At 32.6% G+C, this 23,614-nt stretch overlaps 1 long non-coding RNA gene and 1 pseudogene across 8 annotated transcripts; one reads left to right on the forward strand and one right to left on the reverse strand.

Moving 5' to 3' along the window:
- Positions 1-20,201, forward strand: part of LOC127260324 (purple acid phosphatase-like) — a 68,053-nt pseudogene extending 47,852 nt beyond the window's left edge.
- Positions 2,105-6,320, reverse strand: LOC127260276 (uncharacterized). 8 transcript variants are annotated; one of them, XR_007840686.1, is made up of 6 exons: positions 6,129-6,320; positions 3,639-5,246; positions 3,421-3,549; positions 2,848-2,895; positions 2,524-2,734; positions 2,106-2,415 (listed from the first exon to the last, which is right to left on the reverse strand). It is a non-coding gene; the product is annotated as an uncharacterized LOC127260276 (long non-coding RNA). The 8 variants fall into 8 exon arrangements; XR_007840681.1 differs by having other exon boundaries at positions 2,105-2,415; positions 2,524-3,549; positions 3,639-5,032; positions 5,157-5,246; XR_007840685.1 differs by having other exon boundaries at positions 2,105-2,415; positions 2,524-2,633; positions 2,848-3,549.
- Positions 20,202-23,614: the final 3,413 nt, after the last annotated feature.

Genomic DNA, 23,614 nt, shown 5'->3' on the forward strand with positions numbered 1-23,614 from the left:
ATGATTAAGTAATTTACGATCTCATTCAGTTTGGACCAGTAGAAAATTGACATATTCAGATCACACTTATGTAATTTTCTCTCTGCACGTTCCATGATTGATCTATGTCATTTGATTACACTGATATCCGTGATTACTGTGAGTTTAGCTGTTGATACAACGAATGCTTCTTTAGTCCTATATTGTTGTGATTGATGGACCAGATTGTTGCAAGCCTTGTTTTATAATGACTGAAAACTGAGCTCATAAGGAATAATATGTTCATTCAGACACATACTAGATCCAGTGGGAGATTGTTGGATTTGGGATCAAATATGTGTATGGAATATATTGTTAAAGTTATTATTTTGTCCAGTCATATTATTTAAGTGGTCTAATTAATATAATTAATTATTGACTGATAGATTTGATTGTTATGGAATGAAAAAAGTGTAGCTACCTGTATAATATTATTATTTTGGTGACGTGACAAATTAATAATATTAATTAAGGTCATAATTGTAATTACAATTATGTTTGCGCTATTATAAATAGGCTAGGGTTAGGTCCCCAGGATCAGAACGCCATAAGAGATCTGATTCTTCTTGCAGTTTCTGCTCCTCACCCGTCAAGGACAGAAAGGAAGCCGACACCCTGATCTTGGAAGACCAAACCTTTAATCACCCAAGATTTGTATATGGCTTTATCTACAGGTACGCTTCCGCTTTAAGGATCGGGCATTTAAATTCAACAAGTGATACATTATTTATGAGATTTTAAATCTAAATATATTTTTATATAGTATTATTTGTATTTTTGATAACAAAAAAAACTGCATCATAAAATAATATCACAAGAATAAGAATCAAAGCACAAAAAAGGCTTACTTTGTAAATATTTTACATTTCACCAACATGAAAATTATGTTGGCAAAAATGTAGAAATAATTGTAATAAAACAAATAAGCAACACTAATAATACTTACAAAATATTAAATCTAATAATTATGTAGATACAAAGTTGATGAAATTTCTCGCCAATCTTCATAACCAACTTGATAAAATATGACCTCAACTATATATATTTAACTTTCTATGACAAAAAGGTCCTTCCAGAATTTTGATGAACTCTAGATAAAAATAAAAATGAATCCTTATTAATTTTTTTTATATGAAATTAATATTTTTTAATTATTTGTTTCATTATTACTATTTTTTTCAGTTTTTCTGATATTGTTATCAATAAAAATATACTCTTTTAATTCATAAAAATATCATATTAAGATATTTTTAAATATTTTAAATATAAAAACTCAAATTTCAATGCAACTGAAGACATTATACATATATTTTATAAATTTGATTTATATATAAATATGTTTTTTTTTAAAAAAAAAAAAATGAGAGCCAAAATTTTGAGGCCTCAGGCGTGGGCTCAAGTGACCCATGCCCAGGGTGGGCACTAATGACAAGGCATTTGATTTGGGATGAGGCAAAGTTCTCGACTATATATCTAACTTTCTAAGACCAAATGCCTTCAAACAAACCCGACACCAACGGCTTCAAACTATTAGAACCTAACTCAACTAATCGGCAACTAATGTTCCGAACACTCACAGCTCATGAAGATGAAGTCTCACTAGAAAGATTGACGAAGAGAACAATACACTACAAAAAAAATGTTGATTTGCAAGGGAAAAATTCCTTCGCAAATCAAATTATTTCCCTCGCAAAACCCGCTAGCGAAAGAAGTTGCGAAGGAATAAACACCATCGCTATTCACTTACTCGCAAATTTGGATCCGAGGAAAAATTCCTTCGTAAAAAGTTGTGAAGAAATTTTGACGATGGAACAATTCCTTCACAAATATAACTTCATTTTTCCGAGGAAATTTTGACGAGAGAACAATTCCTTCGCAAATATAACTTTATTTTTTCGAGGGAATATATTCCCTCGCAAACTTCACTTTTGCAATGAAATAAATTCCTTCAAAAAATTTGTTTTCCATGATTCCAAATTTTACGAGAAATTCATTCATTCGAAAAAATCCATTGTAAACTATTTTACAAATTTCCCAATTCATTTCAAATTCTTACCCCTGTCCCAAATAGTCACAAGCTAATAATATAGATTCATTTCGAATTCCAATGTCTGTTCCAAACAATTTCAAACTAACAATATAGATTCATTTTACATTCATACACTTGTCCCAAAAAATAACAAACTAATAATATAGTCATTCCAACAACAATCCAAAAAGTTAACACAATAGAATACAAAATAAACTTTGTTCCCAATATCATACGATAACATAAAATAAACCAAGTGCAAGGTTCTATCCCGCGCATTTCTTAGATTGCTCATCCACTTGTTATAAGCCTCTTGTATGCTATTATTAAGCTGCTTTAGGACCTTTTCCTCATAAGCTGGATCTCATCTAATTAGAATACACAATACAAAAATATTAGAAAAAGGGAACTGAATCTAAATTAGTATGTTAAAAATTCACATAATTAATTGGTGTACTTTCATCTTAGTCGCATACCACCAGTGTGTATCTTTTGGTATGAAGAGCCACTTTCTTCCTTACTCCGTTAGGTTCAGTTTGAAAAAAATTCGACATATCCAAGGATTCCAATCATGGGGAGGATTTTGCTAATGAACAAATTGCACCATCAAAAAGCTTTTGACAGGAAGTGATATCAAGTTCTTGCAAAATGCGACAATTGAGTATTACATGAGACATGCTACTACGTCTGAGAGACAAAGTTTCAAGGTGTGAATATTTGAAGAAGACCATAAATATAATTAATGCAGTTGAAAAACAATACAATAGGACAAAATGCGACAAAAATGGTAAACTTTGTACCTGACAGATATGCAGCGCGGACATCTCTGTATGTGAAGCTCAACTAATCTATCATGTGAAATGTAACTAATTTATTCAACATACGGCAATCAATTAAGACTTGGAAAAATGCCTCTGGCAACTAGCTTTTGCCCAGAGTTAAACTCTCAAGATTTCTAGGATAAATGAGAGGTTCATAAATATAATATAAGACTACCACAGTTAAACCATCTTAAAAAAATGCATATTGTATATACCTCAATAAGGCTAATGTTTTTATTCTAAGAAGGTCAATTCTGGAGCACCATAGACATTCACACTTGTAGTGTTTGGATATCGATCACACATGGTTTCAACTAAATGAAAGAACAAAGTTAAAAGTAAGTTCTTAACTCTCTGGGACAAGAGAATCAACACATGCATGTAAGAATGAAAAGGCTTTAAGCCGAATAATAGTTGGATTATACTTGATCATATTTCACATATCTAAAATGTAGGCAGAAAGAACTTTGAATCCATATTTATATCAAAATGTCATATAATGGATAAAAAAATCGTTGAACAAATAGCATATCACAATTGAACTACACTTACATCGTTTGATAAACATCGCTTTATTCTCAAAATTTAAAAACCATAAGAAGTCTTCAAAACAACTTGTGTCTCCATTGTCTGCAAACCCCTGCTGCTTGACAGATATCAATTAGGTCTAAGAAAGAGAACCTGCAGCAAGTAGCATTGTAAGAATGTGTCTTACCACTTAAAAAAAGAACAAAAGTTAATGTTTAACATGAGTCATCTGTAATACTTACTGCATGCAATATGTCCTCTGCAATATCCATCAAAGCATCTAAATAGTCTGTTTTACGAGCAACACATTTAATTCTCAAGTTACTTCTCGTAACATTAGATTCAACATAGAGTCAGTTTTCTTCTGAACCGGAGCAGGATGGTGAATCTCATTTTCAAAACTACTATGCCCACTACTCTATACAAGACATATCAGAATGTGCACATATATTTATATATATATATATAAAACCAAGAAATAGAGTGTGCTCATTTAGAGTTTGATTGTCTTTTGATAAGAATCATGATAGTTGCATAGTAAAAGAACATATAATCAAATTCCAAAATAGTGCACCCAAAGAATCAACCCACATCATATTATTTAAAAGAGGCTAAAGTACATTTTGGGGACACCAATGCGGATTAAATCATGTAAAGAAAAATAAGGAAAAATAATAATAACAAAATACATTTTGGGAAACCAGCTTTGAGCTCACACTAGAGTCGCTTTAAAATACAGAGTCGCTTAACACTAGAAAAGTCCCAGGAAGATTGTATACTTTTTCGAAGTCGCATGTCGTCATTTGACACACATCATTATATTGAACCCAACAACATAACAAAATAGCCAAAAGCTCTTATAGAAAAAGACATAACACAATAACTTTTAATAAAAAATAACTACATATATTCCCATTGGTTGACCAAAATAACCTCAATTGTCCCAGCACTGCGACATAATCAGAACCATAAAGTCAACCATTTACTATCAATAAAGATCTCCCTAGCAATATAGTAAAATAAACTCACCTAAATTGTAGCTTTTTGTTTATGGTTTTTCCCAGTAATATAGTAGTATAATTGGAAAATAATTTATTTTCCTTCACCTCAATTCCCTAATCAAATGCAAAATTACTAGGTATCTCCCCCCCCCCCTCCCCTTTTCTTCATTCCATATGAACCAATACACTACCCTTTGTTGAACGTTGAACCAAACACACCCCAAGGGTGAACAACACCTAAACAAGCCAAACATGAATAGAAAATCAAATACTTCCTCCATCCCCAAAAAATGTGCTCAAACTTTCGGATATGGGTTTCAATATGAGGTGTGTACTTTTTGTTACTTTTTTCTTTTTATAGCAAGAAAATACAAAAAGTAATATATTTTTTTATTAAAAAGAGAAACAAGAATATTTTTTTTATGAAAATCCCAAATGAAAAATGAGCACATTGTAAGGCGACGGAGGGAGTATTGATCGGTGTGAAATACATACATATATATATATATCAGGACGTACTGACCAGTATAAGGAACTAACATATTTGTATCCTGAATTAGGGCGCCAATTCTTATTTGCTTGCTGATACATCGAGATTGTGCCATACTCAACGCCTACATAAATCTCTCCGGTTCCTGAGCGAGGCATTTTATTTTAAGGGGTACAACAGAATGCTAGATAAACATACCACTAAAAATTAGGTAGAGGTGGCTAATAATAATAACTTAAAGGAAACAGGGTGCAAAAGCAACAAAATACCCAATTTCTTTCCCAAAATTACAATGCTCGCTTTATTTGTTCTCTCATGGTGGAAGCCAGCTCCTCATCCTGTAGCTCCAAAAGGTCTTCCTGTAATTGAAATAAGAAAATATGAAAAAGCTCATTCAATAATATAGGCAAAAGCAAATATTTGGATTTTATTTCTGAAGTTGTCAAACAATCTTAAAAGTCCATCTTGCAGGGGGAGCAAATGGTTGTATAACCTAGGCAGATTCAAACCTCCGTAGAAAGAATAAAGCTTCAGTATACACATCCAGTCATTAGTGTAACTTTAGATGTAGATTTAGTGTAACTCTACCCGGCATCACATTACTAATAAAAATTAAACGACACAAAAACTCAATAACTTAAGTAATATTTGGCCTAATTGGACACACTCTTTACTTTCTCTATCAATATACATCCAGTCACTCCAACAAGATCAACTCAATTACAAATTCACACGGGCACACACACACACACAAAAATACAGAGTCATTCGAGCTAGAATTGGTTCAACAACACAAACACAGTCAAAGTTCATGTTATTTCGGAAAAGTATCATTGAGCGCACAATTTGATACACGCTCACACAAAAGCTTCAGCAAGTTTTGCCTTAATTGTCTAAAAGTCCATATGTTGTAGGTGTGACATTCTGCAGTCTCTATTTAATATTTTGTCAGTCCAAAGAAGAGAGGAAGAAATCTCGATGGTATCATACTATCATTTCAATTCTTCTTGACATTAATGAATACATAACATTAAAATTTGTCCATAATTAGTATTCTAATCATAAACCAAATGACACGACAACTTCCAAAGAGCACTGCTCCACAAAATAACCAAATTTCACTAACAATCTAACAATCGCACAAAGATCATACACACAAAAAATAAATAAATAAAATAAAATCATATATATCATCCAACTTATCAAACAAAATTATGAATTCAATCCGTCAAATTAAAAACCTTATGACCCAGCGTGCAGAGAACCATTGATTAGAAGTTAACCCCATGGTTGCATCGTCGGCGTTGGTGTCTTTGTGTGTGCGTGCGGCGGCCAGCGGGAAGTGAATATTATCGACGCCGAAACAGTAGATGTGTTTGCCAGTGACTGCGTGTGGTGTGGCCGTGTGGGTGTCTATAGGTTAAGGGTTTGAGTTGAATTTTAAAATTAGGTAATAAATTAATGGGTATTGGATAGTGGGCCATTTTGTATTTATATTGAACAATTCAGTCCAAAAGCTCAGGTATAAATAATTATAATATATATAACTAGTAATATAAATTAAAAATATATAAAAATATATTTGGTTCGGTTAATTAAATTCGATTTGGTTAAGTTTGGTTTAAAGATTCGACGGTTTGGTTCGGGATGCTATTAGGTATCTAGGATTATGAAATTTAGCTTTTTGTTTAAAATAAAAATAATTTTATATGTTTGTTTTAATAAATAAATTATTTAATAAAAATAAAAAATAATTTTTAATTTTGTGAGGAATATAAATCCTTTGCAAACTCATTTGTTAATAACAAGAAATTTTTAAATTATTTTCAAGGGAAATAAAATCCCTTGCAAAAATCATTCGCTAATTAGTAATTTTTTTTGTAGTGATAGTAAATAACAATAAAATAGAAAACCACCTAAAAACCAATGAAAGAAAGAATGCATGAAGATGATGAACACTCAAAATAGAATCGAATTTTACGTACACAAAAAATGGAAGAGGGAGGAATTATATATTGATGCAGGTCAGGGGTAATAGAATATGATCCAAGTTACAGTGGTTTCGCTTGCATGTGGGGCAATGGGTCACGGATTAGGTTGGGCCAAAAATATCAACAATTTTCATATAAAACATCACACCCAAAATATGAAACAGAAAAATCCTAATCACAAAACAAGACAAAGTATTTGAAAAGAGGGAAGGGGGATTTAATCCATGGCTCTATCCTCTTTGTGTGCTCTGCTCTGCAAGGAAGACCTGGAAACGGCCCACCATATGTTCATCCATTGCTCTTTCTTGAGAAAAGTTTGGACAGAAATATGCAAATGACTTTAGGCACCAAGGGAGCTGGACTCGATTGAGGAAACAGAAGACTGGATAAAAACAACCGGTTCGAAAATCATGCTACGGATCATCCTTTCCGCGACTCTTTATTATATTTGGACAGCACGGAACATGGTAGCATTGGAAAATTTCACTTTAGATCCAACTATCATCAAATTACCATGCCTTCCCACCACCACGCATCCACAATTGCTCCTACTTCAGGCCTTTCTGCAGAATCCCTATAGTCCGGATAGGTTTCCTTTCTGATGGTGGAGTTTGATAAGCACAAGATCCAATGAGTACAATATGATTGATAGATGTATCATAGTTTTTTGTCATAGTAAATGTATTTTCTTTAAATACTTAATCACTTTTACAAAATGTACCTCAGAGTAGTCATTGATTCATCATCCGCAAATCCAACACCTATCTCGCCACCGTTGCATCCATCGACCAGCAATCAATTCCCAATCCTCAGCCAGATCTGCTCACTATCCTTTTGTTCCTGATTGTGTTGCCAAGATCTCATTTTCCTTTCTCATACCTACAACTAAAGCAACCAAAACAAATAAACAAAAATGAGATCAATTGGAAATGGAAAAACACGCAATCACCCTCTGAACCTCCGAAAAAGCCCTTATGTACAATAACCCTAAAGATTTTAATAGTATTATGTGGATGGTTCAAAAAGGGCTCCATATATTTTTATTTACTTAATTATCTTTTTAATTTATTGTAAGATTTTTCTATAATTTTTTAAATAGAGTTTTTCTATGGACGCACTCATTTTTTTTTTCTTTGTGCTCACAAATTTTTTCAGTAGTGGATGGTTCTAGAAGTGTTGTATATATATCTATATATTATTTATATTTTAAATTTATTTTAAACTTTTCTATAATTTTTTTTATATGATTTGAAGTAGTTAATATTTTACAATTTAATATATTTACTATATATTTATAAACAATTTCTTTATGTATTTTATTAACTAATATATTAAGTTTGTTTTTTTGGTAATATTATTATAGGATTAGCCAATAGAAATATTAATTACTTCTACCGCTAACCACTATTTTATATATTGTATAATATACTATATATAATATTATAACATATGATATATAATATGCGGGAGTAGTAATTAATATATATGTGTTGTGTGTATGTAGTATGTAAGTATAATATATTAGTTAATGTATGTATGTATGTATGTATGTATATATAAATTTTATGTATGTATGATATTGTTGACGAGAGAGAAATGGAGAGAATGAGGGGTGTGAATTTCATTTCACTCAGCCTATATTTATACATGCAAAAACCTTCATGCGAAGGAATGAAAAGCATATTCACTACGTAGAACCTTCCTGTGTGCTACGTGTACAATACTACCCCTTGGATGTTTTTTTTTTTTTTGTTTTTTTCCCCTTGGATGCTTTTATACAAAGAATGTACCTCGTTAAAACCTTCCTAGGAAAAAACCCCGTGGACAACAACATTCTTGTATCAATTCGCTCCCCCCTGATCTGAGTATCATTTGAGATCCCTTAACCGACGCATCCGAATTTTCTTTACCAATTTTTCAAATGTTGCAGTCGGTAACGCCTTAGTTAATATATCCGCCAAATTATGAGTAAAAAAGAATTTTGGTAAAATATGTTTATTCTAGATGCCTATTTTATTTTTATATAGATTGAGGGTGTTTGCAAAATAGACTTTTGAAGAGCTTTTAGCAATTTGAAGAACTTTTATTTGTTTAACAAGTAAAAAAAATAATTTAATTATTTGTTAAATTAGTTTTATGAAATATTCTAATGACCTAAAAGCTAATTATAAAAGTTATCTTGCTAGCGTTTTCACTCTACTTTTATTTAATTTTTTTATATTTGCCTTTAGAATTTAATTATTTTCCTTACAAAAATATCAATATAGTTTTATTTATTATCTTGTATTTTTGGTAAATTATAATTTTATTTTTAAAAATTTCAACTAATTGAAATTATTAATTATTCTATATATTTTTATTTTTTGTAAAAATATATTAATTTATTAAATTAAGTAATAATATAAATATTATTAATTTTTCTATGTAGTTTTTTATTATAGAAATTGTATTAAAAATAAATCAAATAGAATAAATTTATTGGAAAGTATAATAATAAATAAATTAATAATTAATATATTAAAATATATATACTTCCTTTTCTATATTTGACGCAAATATAAATTGCAATAATAGAAAAAAAAAAATGGATACTTTTGGAGCTTAAATAATCAACACAGTAATTAACTGCACCCGAATTCGATCTGAACCTCATAAAGCCCTAATCACGGAATAATCTCTAATAGCTGAATAAGAACAATAGCCCGCACGAGAGAATACAAGAACTCTAATCAGAATATTGAGTTTTTTGGTGTTTCTTTAAAACAAAGCAAATTTAAAAATAAAAATAAAAAATCAGAAATGCTTACACCTACTCTACTAGGTTTTTAGTCTTTTCGGTTCAATTTTTTTTATAATATTAGACGGATGGTTCTAGAATATTGGATATATATATTTTTTAGTTATTTATATTTTAAATTTATTTTAAATTCTTCTTTATTTTGTTATATTATCTAAATAGTCAATCTCTTATAATTTAATATATTTATTTCTTATATATTTATAAATACATTTCTTTATACATTATTTAATTACTTTATTAGTATGTTTTATATATTTTTATATTCATTTGATATATATTACTTTAATTTTTTATAATTAATATATTTTATTAGTGTTTTTTTATTTCAAATAAAAAAAAATGATTCAATCCCCACTTTGCAATAAAAAAATATATTATTTACTCTCACAAAATATCAGATGAATTATTATTTAAATCAAAATACAAATTAAAAAAAAGTACACAAAATCATGCGAAAATTATTATGGACCGATAAAATCACACACTCAAACATAACTATGTAATGTACTAGACAAAGTATGTGATATACCATTTTGAGAGGTAACACCACTTGATACTTATTTATTATATCTTCTTTTGAACGCAGATTTTTGCACCGACTAGCCCAACAAGGCAAGTCACACTCAGAGTTTGAACCCATGATCTCATAGTCACAAGTTTACTTCCCACACCATCACGTCATTCGGACAACATAATATATATTTTTAAATTATGTAGGGTATTCCAAACCTATATTATTTTTGTCTATTTAGTTTTCAAAATAATTTTTCTGTACACAATCAGATTTTTCTAGCAGTGTACTAATATGTTAATGATAGATCATATCTACTAATTATAAAAAAATTAAAATAACATCGATTTTAAAATATATCAATAAATATAAAATGGTAAAAGATTAATCAATAAATATTAAATGGTAAAAGATTAATCAAAAGATTAGAAGACAATATGTGATATAAAAAAGAAGAATATAAATTAATATATGAATAAATAAAAAATATATATATATAGTATTTTCAGAAACATCGATCAGCTCTAAGGTTTCATTTACTTTTTGTGTATTGATATTTAAATATTAATTATTATATTCAGGGCCGTCTCGGACTTTTTTTAGGCACTGAGAGAAAATAAATTATAGGCCCTACAAATAAATAATTAAAATGTATTCTTAATAATATTACTGATTGACGTTGATTGAACAAGAGGTTGAAGGACCGTCTGAACAATGTCAATTTGAGAAAAGAAGATGAAAGACGGTCTGTCTAAAAATTCGAAAAGCAAGAATGACCGAAGGAGGGTGAAAGATATGACAGAAAAGTGTAAGGCAAAGAAGTGTAGACCATTAGAAATAAATATTTTTTTTATATATGATTAGAAATATAAATTTAATTTTAAAATTAAATAGGATAATTATGAAAAAGGAAAAAAAAAATATAAATTAAAATTTAAAATTTAATAATAATAATAATAATAGATAATATTTAAAATATAGGCCCGCCCTGAGCAGTTGCTCACCTTGCTCCTGCTATAAGCCGCCCCTGATTATAGTATTCTTTAGGGGTGTCAAAAGTAAACCCGACCCGAAAAACCGAACCCGTTCGACCTGAAATTTTTCAAGTTTGGGTTTGGGTATTTCGGGTTTGAAAAAAATCGGGTCGACCCAAACCTGAAAAGAAAAAAATTCGTGTCGTGTTCGGGTCGTGTTTTGTGTTGACCCGATAACCTGAAATATCAAAATCAGGTTAGGTTTTGGGTTTCGTGTTTACCTGAAATTTTAATTATTATTATTTTAATTTATAATATTTATATTATTTTAAGTATAAAATAATATAAAAATAAAATAAAAAATGATATTTTTAGGCCAATTTAATTTTTAAAAAATTTTCGGGTCTGTTTCGTGTCGGGTTCGTATCGGGTTTCTTCGGGTTTCGGGTGACCTGAAACTAATTCAGGTCAACCTGAACCCGACCTTAAAGAATTCGTGTCGTGTTCGGGTTTAGGGTTTCAGGTTAAATTTCGGGTTCGGGTTGACAGTTTTTTTGTTATCCTCATGGCTCAACCCGACCCAAAAACACGAATTGACACCCCTAGTATTCTTTCTTCTCAGTATTCTCCACACGAGGAATTGCATATTAGAGTCAGGTAGGGGAGGATCGACCACATCAGCAGATTCCAGAAGCAAAATGAATATTATAAATAAGTCTCATCAGCAACATAAGATCTTAAAGAGATAAACAAATCCAACATTCATCTTGTGCCATTGTGCTTGATCAACACACATGAAAGTAAATAAAATATTTAGGATGTCCAATTTGCACAGAGAGCACATGAATCATTTTTCTCATGGGAATATATTTGAATTTAGAAACAATTCAAATATGTCATTACTAGCAAATTACCTTTAACTTCCATGTGTCGATCAATCCGAAGATCAATATATATGCCCTCTTGCGTAATTGTTGTGCTCTGCATCGGAAAACCCCATTACCAGCTGGTGCAAACACATAAAGATAAATTAGTAACAATATCCAAGAATAACACATACACAAAAGCACAGTTTACGGAAATAAATAAATCACAGGCCCTACATTGCCCGATTGTGTTTGCCATCTTGCTCTTTGCCGAATAGCCGAGAGACATGCATTGGCGCATCTTATCGGGAGTCATTCTGCAACCATTATCTATGTACATACGCAAAATAAGATTGAATTAGAGCCACAAGTGCTACGGAGAAACTTAAAGTGTGTATTGTTACACAACTAGATCAAACATAATAAGGAGCAACATCACTAAGACTACTCTAAGGTTCTACTCAAGACATACAAAATTTTTAACCAAAAAATATTCTTTCATCAAGCAAATTTTTTTCAAATTCTTTAGTATGCAATACCGAAACTCCCCAAGAAAAAATACACTATCCCCCCTAACAATCCTCACATCAAGCTACTATGCAAACACAAAATTAAGACACATATATATACACACACCTTCAACTGCCGCTATTTTGCTATTAGTACTGTTCTCAAGCACATTGATGCTCACGTATGTCGCCCCATTGCAAACCTGATTACAAAATGCATATATTCATGATCGAGTAATAGATGAAAGAAGGGGCTTTTTTGAGAGTTATAAGCGCGTCAAAGGTACCTCATCTAAAGCATTATCGAGAAGTTGTGACTGAGATTGGGGTGCGGTCGGGAGCTCCAGCAGCTGCGCAGGGTTCATAGCTGACGTCAAGAAGGCTAGAATGCCAGGCACTGGTTAGATGTTCACCCAGCTGTTGTCTATCCAATCTTTGGAAATCTTGACGTCTTTCCTCTCTACTGACAAAAATTTTTTCTCACCTGTGGACAAGTTAGATTCATGAATCAGTTGATAAGAATTAGCGGGTCGAAAAGGCCAACTTATTGAATGTGTTGGATTAATTTACCGGGGAAGTAGAGTTGAAGTTTATCGCATCCAATTAGGATGCCTTCCCAATAATAGGCATAAGTTTCCTTGTTGATGGTGGAGTTTGATAAGCACATGATCCAATGAATACTGCACGATTGATAGATATACATCATAGTTTTTTTATCACAGTAAATGTACTTGCTTTAAATCCTTGATCAATTTTATAAAACCTACCTCAGAGTAATATTTGATTCATCATCCGCAAAATCAATACCTATCTAGCCACCAGTGCACCCATCGTCCAACAATCGACTCCCAATCCCAGCCAGATCTTCTAAGTATTCTTCTGGTCTAGATTGTGGTGCAAAGATCTCATTTTACCTTTGTCTCATCTCTCATATCTCCAACTAAAACAACCAAATCAAATAAACTAAAATCAAACAAGCAAATTAACTGGAAATAAAAGGTTAAAAAAAAAAAAACTCAAAATCAACCACAGTAATTCTCTTCAACGCAAATCAGAAAAAGCTCTTTGTCACATCATAAACCCTAATATGAACATGAACAATACCGCCACAGATGAAAAGATACAATAACCCTAATCTCACAAAAGAAGATTTATATAGTATATATTCAGTGAATCGTTTTAGAAGGTTCAATATATTTTTATTTATTTAATTAATATATTTTTTTATTTTATTTTAGAGTTTTTTACAATATTTTAAATAGAATTTTTTGGTGAGCGGTTGTACTCATTTTTTTTCCTTGTGCTCACCTATTTTTATAGTAGGGGATGGTTCCAGAAGGATTGTATATGTATATATTATTTATTTATATTTTAAAATTATTCTAGACATTTTTACAATTTTTTATATTATTTGAAATTAGTTAATCTTTTACAATTGAATATATATACTATATATTAATAAATACATTTCTTTACATATTTTATTAATTAATTTATTAAGTTTATTTTGCATATTTTTTAATTTTATAAATATTTTTTATATTTATTTTATACATATTACATTATTTTTGTATAATTACTATATTTTTGTGTCAGTTTTTTATATTAAATAAAAAATTTATGATTCAACGTGCATGTTCATAATAAAAAAAAATTATATTAATTATTCTTATAAAATATTACTAAATATAATTTAAATCAAAACTCAAATAAAAAAAATTAGATTTCGATAATTCTATCACAATCAAAATTTAAAAATAATTATAAATTTAAATCAAAATTTAAATTAAAAAAAAAATGTTCTTAACAATTCTATCAGAATAATACACTCAAACATATTAAAACATTTTTCTACAGCCATCTAATAATTACATAAAATCTAAATACACATTATAAACATAATAGACCAATTAATAAGAAAGTAATAAAAGGTATCATTCATATCAAGAAAGAGTTGACTCAACTATATAAAGATGTTGATTCACCCCCAAATTAAAGCCGAAAAATGTATGGGATCAACTAGGCTTACAGCTGTTAAATCTTTGCAGAACGAAACCATTCAAGCCTTATAAGCATCGTTATCACGTCCCTTACAAAGCATCGAAGAGCACCAAACCATTTTGGTACTCTATCAAGAGAGCTTCAGCACATATCATAGTTCTGACTTCTTACTCAGCGTACGGTTGGTAAATAAACAAAATGCAATCGAAAAACTCGTCAAAATGGCGTGCAACTACTTGTTTTTTATTCTTTTTTGCTCTTTTTTAAAGGTAAATACACTCCTCAATACACGTGGCTTGAAGAGGAGCTGCTGAAAGTGAACAGATCGGAGACGCCATGGCTGATTGTTCTGATGCATTCTCCATGGTACAACAGCTACAACTACCACTACATGGAAGGAGAAACCATGAGAATTATGCACGAGCCGTGGTTCGTCAAACACAAAGTCGACGTCGTGTTTGCTGGCCATGTACACGCCTATGAACGATCGGTATGTTGCATCAAACATGTCCACCTTGCCAAGAATTGATTGCTTTGATTCACATTATTCCATGAAAATCAGTTTCATATCTTTATATAGGTATATATGTTAAGATTTGATTAAAAAATAATTAGGATATATTTTATATTTATTATTTATTATATTCAGTTTTAGAAGGTGGATTTGATTAATAATTATTCCATATTTATCTTTGGAATGTAATCTCAATATATTGAGATGTTTCCATTGAATAATATGAAGGCCTTTGAAGTTTATCCAGAAAAACACGCCCTGCACGATCTCTCCTCTCTACTCTGTTCTTCTCCATTGTCTACAACTTAGTTTGGTGGCAATTTCTCTCTTGATTTGCAACAATTCTGATATCAGAGCGTAAGTATGGCAAACAACTCCGGATTGAGCATCTCGCAGCCGGCAATTCCAATTCTTTCAAGCGAAAATTATGAATTTTGGAGCATTAAGATGAAGATGTTGTTCAAGTCCCAAGATCTGTGGGACTTTGTCGAGACCGGATACTTGGAGCAAGATCCCGATGAAGCGATATTGAGGGAGAATAAGAAAAAAGATTCCAAGGCGCTGTTCTTCATACAACAAGCAGTCCATGACTCAATCTTTTCAAAGATCTCATCAGCTTCAACATCGAAAGAAGCATGGAACACCTTGAAAATGGCATTTCAAGGATCTGCGAAGGTTCTTACCGTGAAGCTTCAAACTCTCAGACGTGATTTCGAAACTGCGCATATGAAGGAAGGAGAAACGGTGCAAGATTTTCTCACTAGAGTCTCTGGAATCGTAAGCCAAATGAAGTCCTACGGTGAAAGGGTTAACGATCAAATTGTGGTTGCAAAAATTTTTAGGAGTTTGACTCCCAAATTTGATCATGTGGTTGCCGCTATTGAAGAGTCAAAGGATTTAAACACATATTCCTTTGATGAATTGATGGGTTCACTGCAATCCCATGAAACAAGGCTGAGCAGATCAGAAGAAAAACATGAAGAGAAAGCTTTTCATGTTAAAAGGTGATTCTTTCTATCGCAAAAAAATGAACCGAAATACGCAGGCATTAGAGGATGTGGAAGAGGTCGCTACCAAGCGAGGAATGGTCGTGGCAGAGGACGAGGAGATGCACTTCAATGATCGGAGCAATAATCAGCGTGGTAATAATTTACAAGGCAATAAAAGTCATGTGCAATGTTATTATTGCAAAGGGTTTGGACATGTACAAGCTGATTGCTGGAAGCGAGAAAAACAGGCTTGTTATGCAGAACAACGAGATGATGAACTCAAGTTGTTTATGACCAGCCGAGGTGATACAACCACTTCTAATAATATATGGTTTTTGGATAGTGGTTGTTCTAATCACATGACAGGGATAAAGTCGTTGTTTAAGGAGATTGACGAAACTTACAAGTTACAAGTAAGGCTCGAAGATGATAAACAAATGCAAGTTGAGGGCAGAGGCATCGTTGAAGTCATGAATGATCGGGGTAATTTGAAGCTCCTTTATGATGTTTATTTTGTTCCTACGTTGACTCAAAATTTATTGAGTGTTGGGCAACTCATTGATAGTGGATATGCCATTTTATTCGACAATTCGTCATGTGTGATTAGACATAAAAAATCTTGTCAAGTGATTGTCAATATTCAGATAACGCCAAACAAATTATTTCCACTTGAGGTGTCGAAAGTTGACGAACGTGTACTCGGTGTCAAAGCAGCCTGCGAGTCTAAATTGTGGCATTTAAGGTATGGGCATTTAAATGTGAATGGTTTGAAATTGTTGAGTCAAAAGGATATGGTTTATGGCTTGCCTAAAATTGAAAAATCATCGGAGTTATGTGAGGGCTGTGTTCTTGGCAAACAAACAAAGAGATCTTTTCTGGTAGGAGTTTCTGGACGTGCATCTACTTGTCTTGAGCTTATACATGCAGATTTGGTAGGCCCGATGAAAACAAAATCTCTCGGTGGGAGCAGATTCTTCTTGTTGCTAACCGATGATTACAGTCGAATGAGCTGGGTTTATTTTCTACAAGCCAAGTCAGAAACATTTGATATGTTCAAAAAATTCAAGGCTCTTGTGGAAAATCAATCCGGAAAATATGTGAAGGTGCTGCGTACAGACAGAGGTGGTGAGTTTGTATCTCACAAGTTTAATCAATTTTGTGATGAGCATGGCATAAGAAGAGAATTAACAGCCCCATACACTCCGGAACAAAATGGTGTCGCCGAGCGCAAAAATAGAACAGTGGTGGAGATGGCAAGAAGCTTGCTGAAATCTAAAGGACTTCCAGATATGTTTTGGGCTGAGGCAGTAGCGACAGCAGTGTATTTGCTTAATTTATCTCCTACAAAGGCTGTTTTGAACCGCACACCATATGAGGCTTGGAATCGAAGGAAACCGGGAGTAAGTCATTTGAAAGTATTTGGTTGTGTTGCCTATGCTTTAGTTGATGCATCACATTGTAGGAAGCTTGATGAAAAATCAAAAAAATGCATTTTTCTTGGCTATTGTTTACAGTCCAAAGCCTATAGATTGTACAATCCTGTTGCGCGCAAAGTTATCATAAATAGAAATGTGGTTTTCGATGAAGAAGCAAGCTGGAAGTGGGATAACAGCTCAAGGAACATTGCTGTTAGAGTTTTGGTGAAAATGAGACCATTGGAAGGGAGATACAACAGCTGCCTTCACCATATTCTTTAGGCTCGTCATCACCATCTTCACCTAGACTCATACCTGAAGGATCAAGAAGCAATTCTGCTGATGAAACTCCTCCACTCATGTTTCGATCATTGGATGAAATATATGCAGATTCTTATGCTATGTTTGTAGGTGATCCTATAACCTTTCAAGAAGCAGTGAAGGGAGAAGAATGGCATGCAGCAATGAAGGATGAAATAACCTCAATTCAAAAAAATAAGACTTGGGAATTGGTAGATCCTCCGGAAGGAAAAAAACCAATTGGAGTTAAATGGGTTTTTCGAACAAAATATGGAGCTGATGGCGCTGTTCAAAAACATAAGGCGCGACTTGTGGCCAAGGGGTATGCACAACAGCAGGGAGTTGATTATGTCGACACTTTCTCTCCGGTCGCACGATTTGAGACAGTGAGAATCCTTCTTGCAATGGCTGCAAAATTAAATTGGCCGATATACCAATATGATGTGAAATCAGCTTTTCTAAATGGTGATTTAAAGGAGGAGGTTTATGTCACTCAGCCAGAAGGATTTATAATTAAAGGTAATGAGGAGAAGGTGTACAGGCTGCACAAAGCCTTGTACGGGTTAAAACAAGCTTCGCGTGCATGGTATGGAAAAATAGATTCCTATCTTTGTGAAAATGAATTTGAGCGAAGCAAGAATGAGCCCACATTATATGTGAAGAAGCAAGGTAAAAATGATTTTCTCATTCTTTGCCTTTATGTTGATGATATGATTTATATGGGTTCATCTCCTTCTCTTATTGACGACTTTAAAGTCCGCATGAAGAAAAAGTTTGAAATGACAGATTTAGGAAAGTTGCAATATTTTTTGGGGTTGGAAGTGAAGCAAGGTGATGATGGAATTTTTGTGTCTCAACAAAAGTATGCTTGCGATTTGTTGAAAAAGTTTAATATGTTGAATTGTAAGGCTTCAGCAACGCCTATGAACTTGAATGAGAAGTTACAAGTTGATGATGGTTCTGGACAAGCAAACGAGAAACAATTCAGAAGCTTGATTGGAGGATTGATTTATTTGGCGCATACACGTCCAGACATTGCTTTCTCGGTGGGAGTACTGTCCAGGTTTATGCATTCCCCTTCACAGCATCACTTTGGTGCTGCAAAAAAAGTGTTACGCTATGTTGCTGGAACAGTCCAATTTGGATTATGGTATAGCCATGCATCCGATTTCAAGTTCATCGGTTATACGGACAGCGATTGGGCAGGCTGTTTGGAGGACAGAAGAAGCACCTCTGGTTACGTGTTTAGTCTTGGATCTGGTTCGATATGTTGAAGTTCGAAGAAGCAAGAATCTGCAGCACTTTCAACGTCTGAAGCTGAATACATAGCAGCGACAACATCAGCCTGTCAAGTAGTTTGGCTACGTCGTATTCTTGCAGATTTTGCTCAAGTCCAATCTGAACCAACTGAGATCTTTTGTGACAATAACGCGATTTCCATGTCGAAGAATCCAACCTACCATGGAAGGACAAAGCGCATAGATATTCGAGTACACTTTATTCGAGATCTTGTGTCAATGAATTTAATAACTTTAAAGTATTGCAGTACACATGAGCAGGTGGCTGACATCATGACCAAGTCTCTTCCTCGAAACAAGCATATTCACTTTCGATCGAAGCTTGGTGTTTGCACTTTTGAATCAAGGGGGAGTGTTAAGATTTGATTCAAAAATAATTAGGATATATTTTATATTTATTATTTACTATATTCAGTTTTAGAAGGTGGATTTGATTAATAATTATTCCATATTTATCTTGGAATGTAATCTCAATATATTGAGATGTTTCCTATTGAATAATATGAAGGTCTTTGAAGTTTATCCAAAAAAAACACGCCCTGCATGATCTCTCCTCTCTGCTTTGTTCTTCTCCATTGTCTACAACCTAGTTTGGTGGCAATTTCTCTCTTGATTTGCAACAATATATACTTTTGTACGTGTTTATTCTCTATAAAATGATAAATATTTCAGGAACACGTGTCTAACATTGCGTACAATGTTGTGAATGGAATTTTACACCGGTGAGAAACCAGTCGGCCCCTGTTTACATAATCATCGGTGATGGTGGAAATCTCGAAGGCCTCGCTACCAAGTAAGAAACACACAACACACATAAAATGTAATGTTTTAAATGAAAATTTAAATTTTTTTTAATATATTAAAAAAATAAATATTTGATTTGATTCTTCTAAAAATAAATATTTGATTTAATGAAGGCTTAAATGATTGTAATGTAATGTCAGCATGACAGAGCCACAGCCGAAATACTCGGCGTTCGGGGAGACGAGCTTCGGACATGCGACATTCGCTATAAAGAACAGGAAACACGCGTACTACAGCTGGCACCAGAACCACGATGGGGTCGCGGTGGAAGCCGACTCCATGTGGTTCTTCAACAGGTACTGGCATTCTATCGACGATTCTACTGCTACCACTGCTCAATAATAATAATAGTAATTTGTTATAGGGTATTGTATTTCCGACTGTAGTTGCTATGCTGCTTTGTAAGAAAGCAGTACAAATTTCTGGATATTTTTTAAAAATATCTAAAGGAAATGCTTATTTCCGACTATTGAACTATTGCTATATCTGTGGAACTCTAGTTTAAGTCGCCAACATCGTAGAGATAATAAATGTAAAACTACGATTCAATATTGATGTTAGCTAGAGCATTGTATTGAAGGAAACAATAAACATTAACCCGCACGAAGGGTTACAATTATTTAAGAGCAGGAAACGACAAAACGGGGAAATATCTAATCTATTTAATGCAGCCAATCATTTATAATGGAATCGCTTGCACCATGAGGGTTCTGGAAAAAGAATTCGTTATCCGAATTCAAATTGCCAATTGTTACGAAATCTAACACATTCATTTAGAAAAACAAAAATATTCTATTGTTGCTCTAAAGATTCTATACTTTATCAGAATCATAGGAATGAGTACTATTGGTAGATCAAACCACACACTCAAACATATAAAACACATTTAGCCGAAGCTTTTCTTCCTATGCATATCCATACAAAAGCACTTGCGAAACACATCCATAACTTACTTACCAATCAACCAAATTAACTTAGCCAGTGGATACAAAATTTAGGATGTCTCATTTGCGCGCATGAATCATTTTACCCATGAGAATATATATACATATTGAGGTTAGAAACAATTCAAATCCATACTTGCAAGTGTCAATCAATCGGAAAATCAATATGTTCCGTTTGCGTAATTGGTGTGCTTTGGACAAACAAAATACTTACAATCGGTAGGTCAACCACGAAAAATCAAAACCCTATTGAACTTAGAATGTACCCTCCTTTCCAATGTTGAATTAAATATAAACAATGACTATGATCCCACAAAATTACAACTTGTTACCTACTAGCTAAGAAGATCCATAAAGAACATAATCATCTTCCCAGTGCATTAATCCAAACAGCTTTGTGGGGTTCCTCGAGGCAATACTTGGGGTCCAAGAAAAAGGCACCTTCTCTCATCTGTCCCGGCATGTTATCCTTTTTTTTCCTTAATTGGATGAGTCAACCTATAGGGTTTACGAAAATTGTTACCCCTCCCAAGTCTGTAGCCATCAACACAGGTCCGAACAAGAAAGATGTCTCCTCCCCAAATCCAGTGTCGATCAGTCCACTCAAATGAATGAAGAAATTTGATAGCGCTAATCCTGTCACTATCCTTCCTGATCTATAGTCTGAAAAGGTTTCCTTGCTGATGGTGGAGTTTGACAAGCCGAGATTGAGAGACTATTTGAGAGATACATCATAGTTTTTCGTCACAGTTTAAATCCTTAAATCAATTTTACAAAACCTACCTTAGAGTACTCTTTGATTCGACTTCCACAAAACCAACACCTATCTCGCCACCATTGCATCCATCGTCCACCAATAGATTCCCAATCCTCAGCCAAATCTTCTCACTGTCTTTTTGTTCCATATTGTGCTGTCAAAATCTCATTTTGCATTTCTTATATCTCCAACTGAAGCAACCAAAACAAATAAACAAAATTAAGCAAACAAATCAACTGGAAATGAAAAAATTCAAAATAATTAGAATCTGAAACTCAAAATAGCTCTTATCACGCAGCTAAGAAAGTATACAATAACCCTATCTAAAAGTGGAAGGATTTTACAGTACTAAGAGGATGGTTCTAGAACGATTCTATTTATTTTTATTTATTTAATTATATTTTTTATTTATTCTAAGATCTTTCTACAATTTTTTTAAATAGAGTTTTTTAGTGTGTACATTCTCTCACCGATTTTTATAGTAGTAGATGATTCTAGAAGGATTTTCGACTATTTCTGCTTAATTATATTTTAAATATAATTAAAGTAGCTAATATTTTTAGTAATCATCATTAATGCTGAAAAGAAAAGATTCAGTACATAGATCTATGCGGATATATATATTTATTAATTTATTTCAGGTTTTTCTATTATTTTTTATATTATCTAAAGTAGTCAATCTTTTACAATTTAGTATATTTATTATATATTTATAAATACATTTCTTCATGCAGTTTATAGTTACTTTTATTTTTATAAATATTTTTCATATTTATTTTATATATATCACTTTAACTTTTTTTATAATTAATAGTATATTTTTTGTGCTTTTTTACTTGAAATAAAAAAAGTTTGCGATGCAGCCCGCACGTTTACAATAAAAAAAAAATATTATTTATCTCATAAAATATCAACTATTAGAAAAAATATTGATAACTGCGAAAATTTATCATAGATTTTAATTTGTGACAATTAAAAGTCAGGAAGAGCAATTTCGTGATAAATTTATGTTATAATTTCTTGCTTTGATTGTACCGAGGGTAATATTTATTGAAAAAGTTACAAGTAACTTTCTGTGACTATTTAAAAGAATGGCTTATGTAACGAATATGTTCAAAGATATTTCTATTTTGTATTTTTTTACTTTTCGTCACAAATATTGTCACAAAATTTTTTGTGACTAATTTAAGTTACGGAACAAATACCAAAAATATTCGAATTGATAAAATGAAATTCTTCTCCATCAAACTCCAAGTTGAGCGTGCCCTTTTTAACATCTATCTTTGTTCCTGCAGTGCACATAAAAGGTCTTCCTAACAAAAGAGGCGGTGGATTAAAGCAATGTGCATCACGCATATCCAGAATATAAAAATCAACAGGAAAAATTAAGTCATTCAATTGAACTAGTACATCTTCTATCATACCACCAGGATAAACATTGGTTCGATCAGTAAGTTGAATAATAATTCCTATTTCTTTTAGAGGCCCTAGATTTAAAGAGTCATATATTGATCGTGGCATGACATTAATAACAACTCTTAGATCTAGCATAGCCTTAGTTATCTCAGTTTTTCCAATCTTACAAGGGATAGAAAACATACCTTGATCACCTATTTTAGGCGGTACCTTTCTTTTGAGAACAGCAGAAACGTTCTCACACGCTATAATGTATTCATCCCCTCGCAATTTTCTCTTGTTGGTGCACAGTTTTTTAAAAATTTTTGCATACTTGGGGATTTGGTTGATTGCTTTCAGGAGCGGGATATCAATTTCCACCTTCTTGAATATTTCTATCAGGAAAAGGAGCTGATTTAGCTTCAGTAGGAGGAACAAAGTTAGGAGATACCTTTTCGTGAAGTTCTGCTTCTTTTTCAATCTTCATCTCAATCTGATTCTCATTATGTTCCTTTGAGGTATGAGGTGGACCTTCCAATTCCTTTCCGCTACGAAGGGTTATAGCACTCAAATTCTTTGGATTAGGCCGGGAAGAACATTCAATCATCGTGTCACTGCATGTAGTGATGGCACTGACATTTGCTGGATTTGGCTCAGGC

Source organism: Andrographis paniculata, unplaced genomic scaffold (assembly GCF_009805555.1).
Source record: "Andrographis paniculata isolate CXL003 unplaced genomic scaffold, ASM980555v1 Contig61END, whole genome shotgun sequence".
NCBI classification, from domain to species: Eukaryota; Viridiplantae; Streptophyta; class Magnoliopsida; order Lamiales; family Acanthaceae; genus Andrographis; species Andrographis paniculata.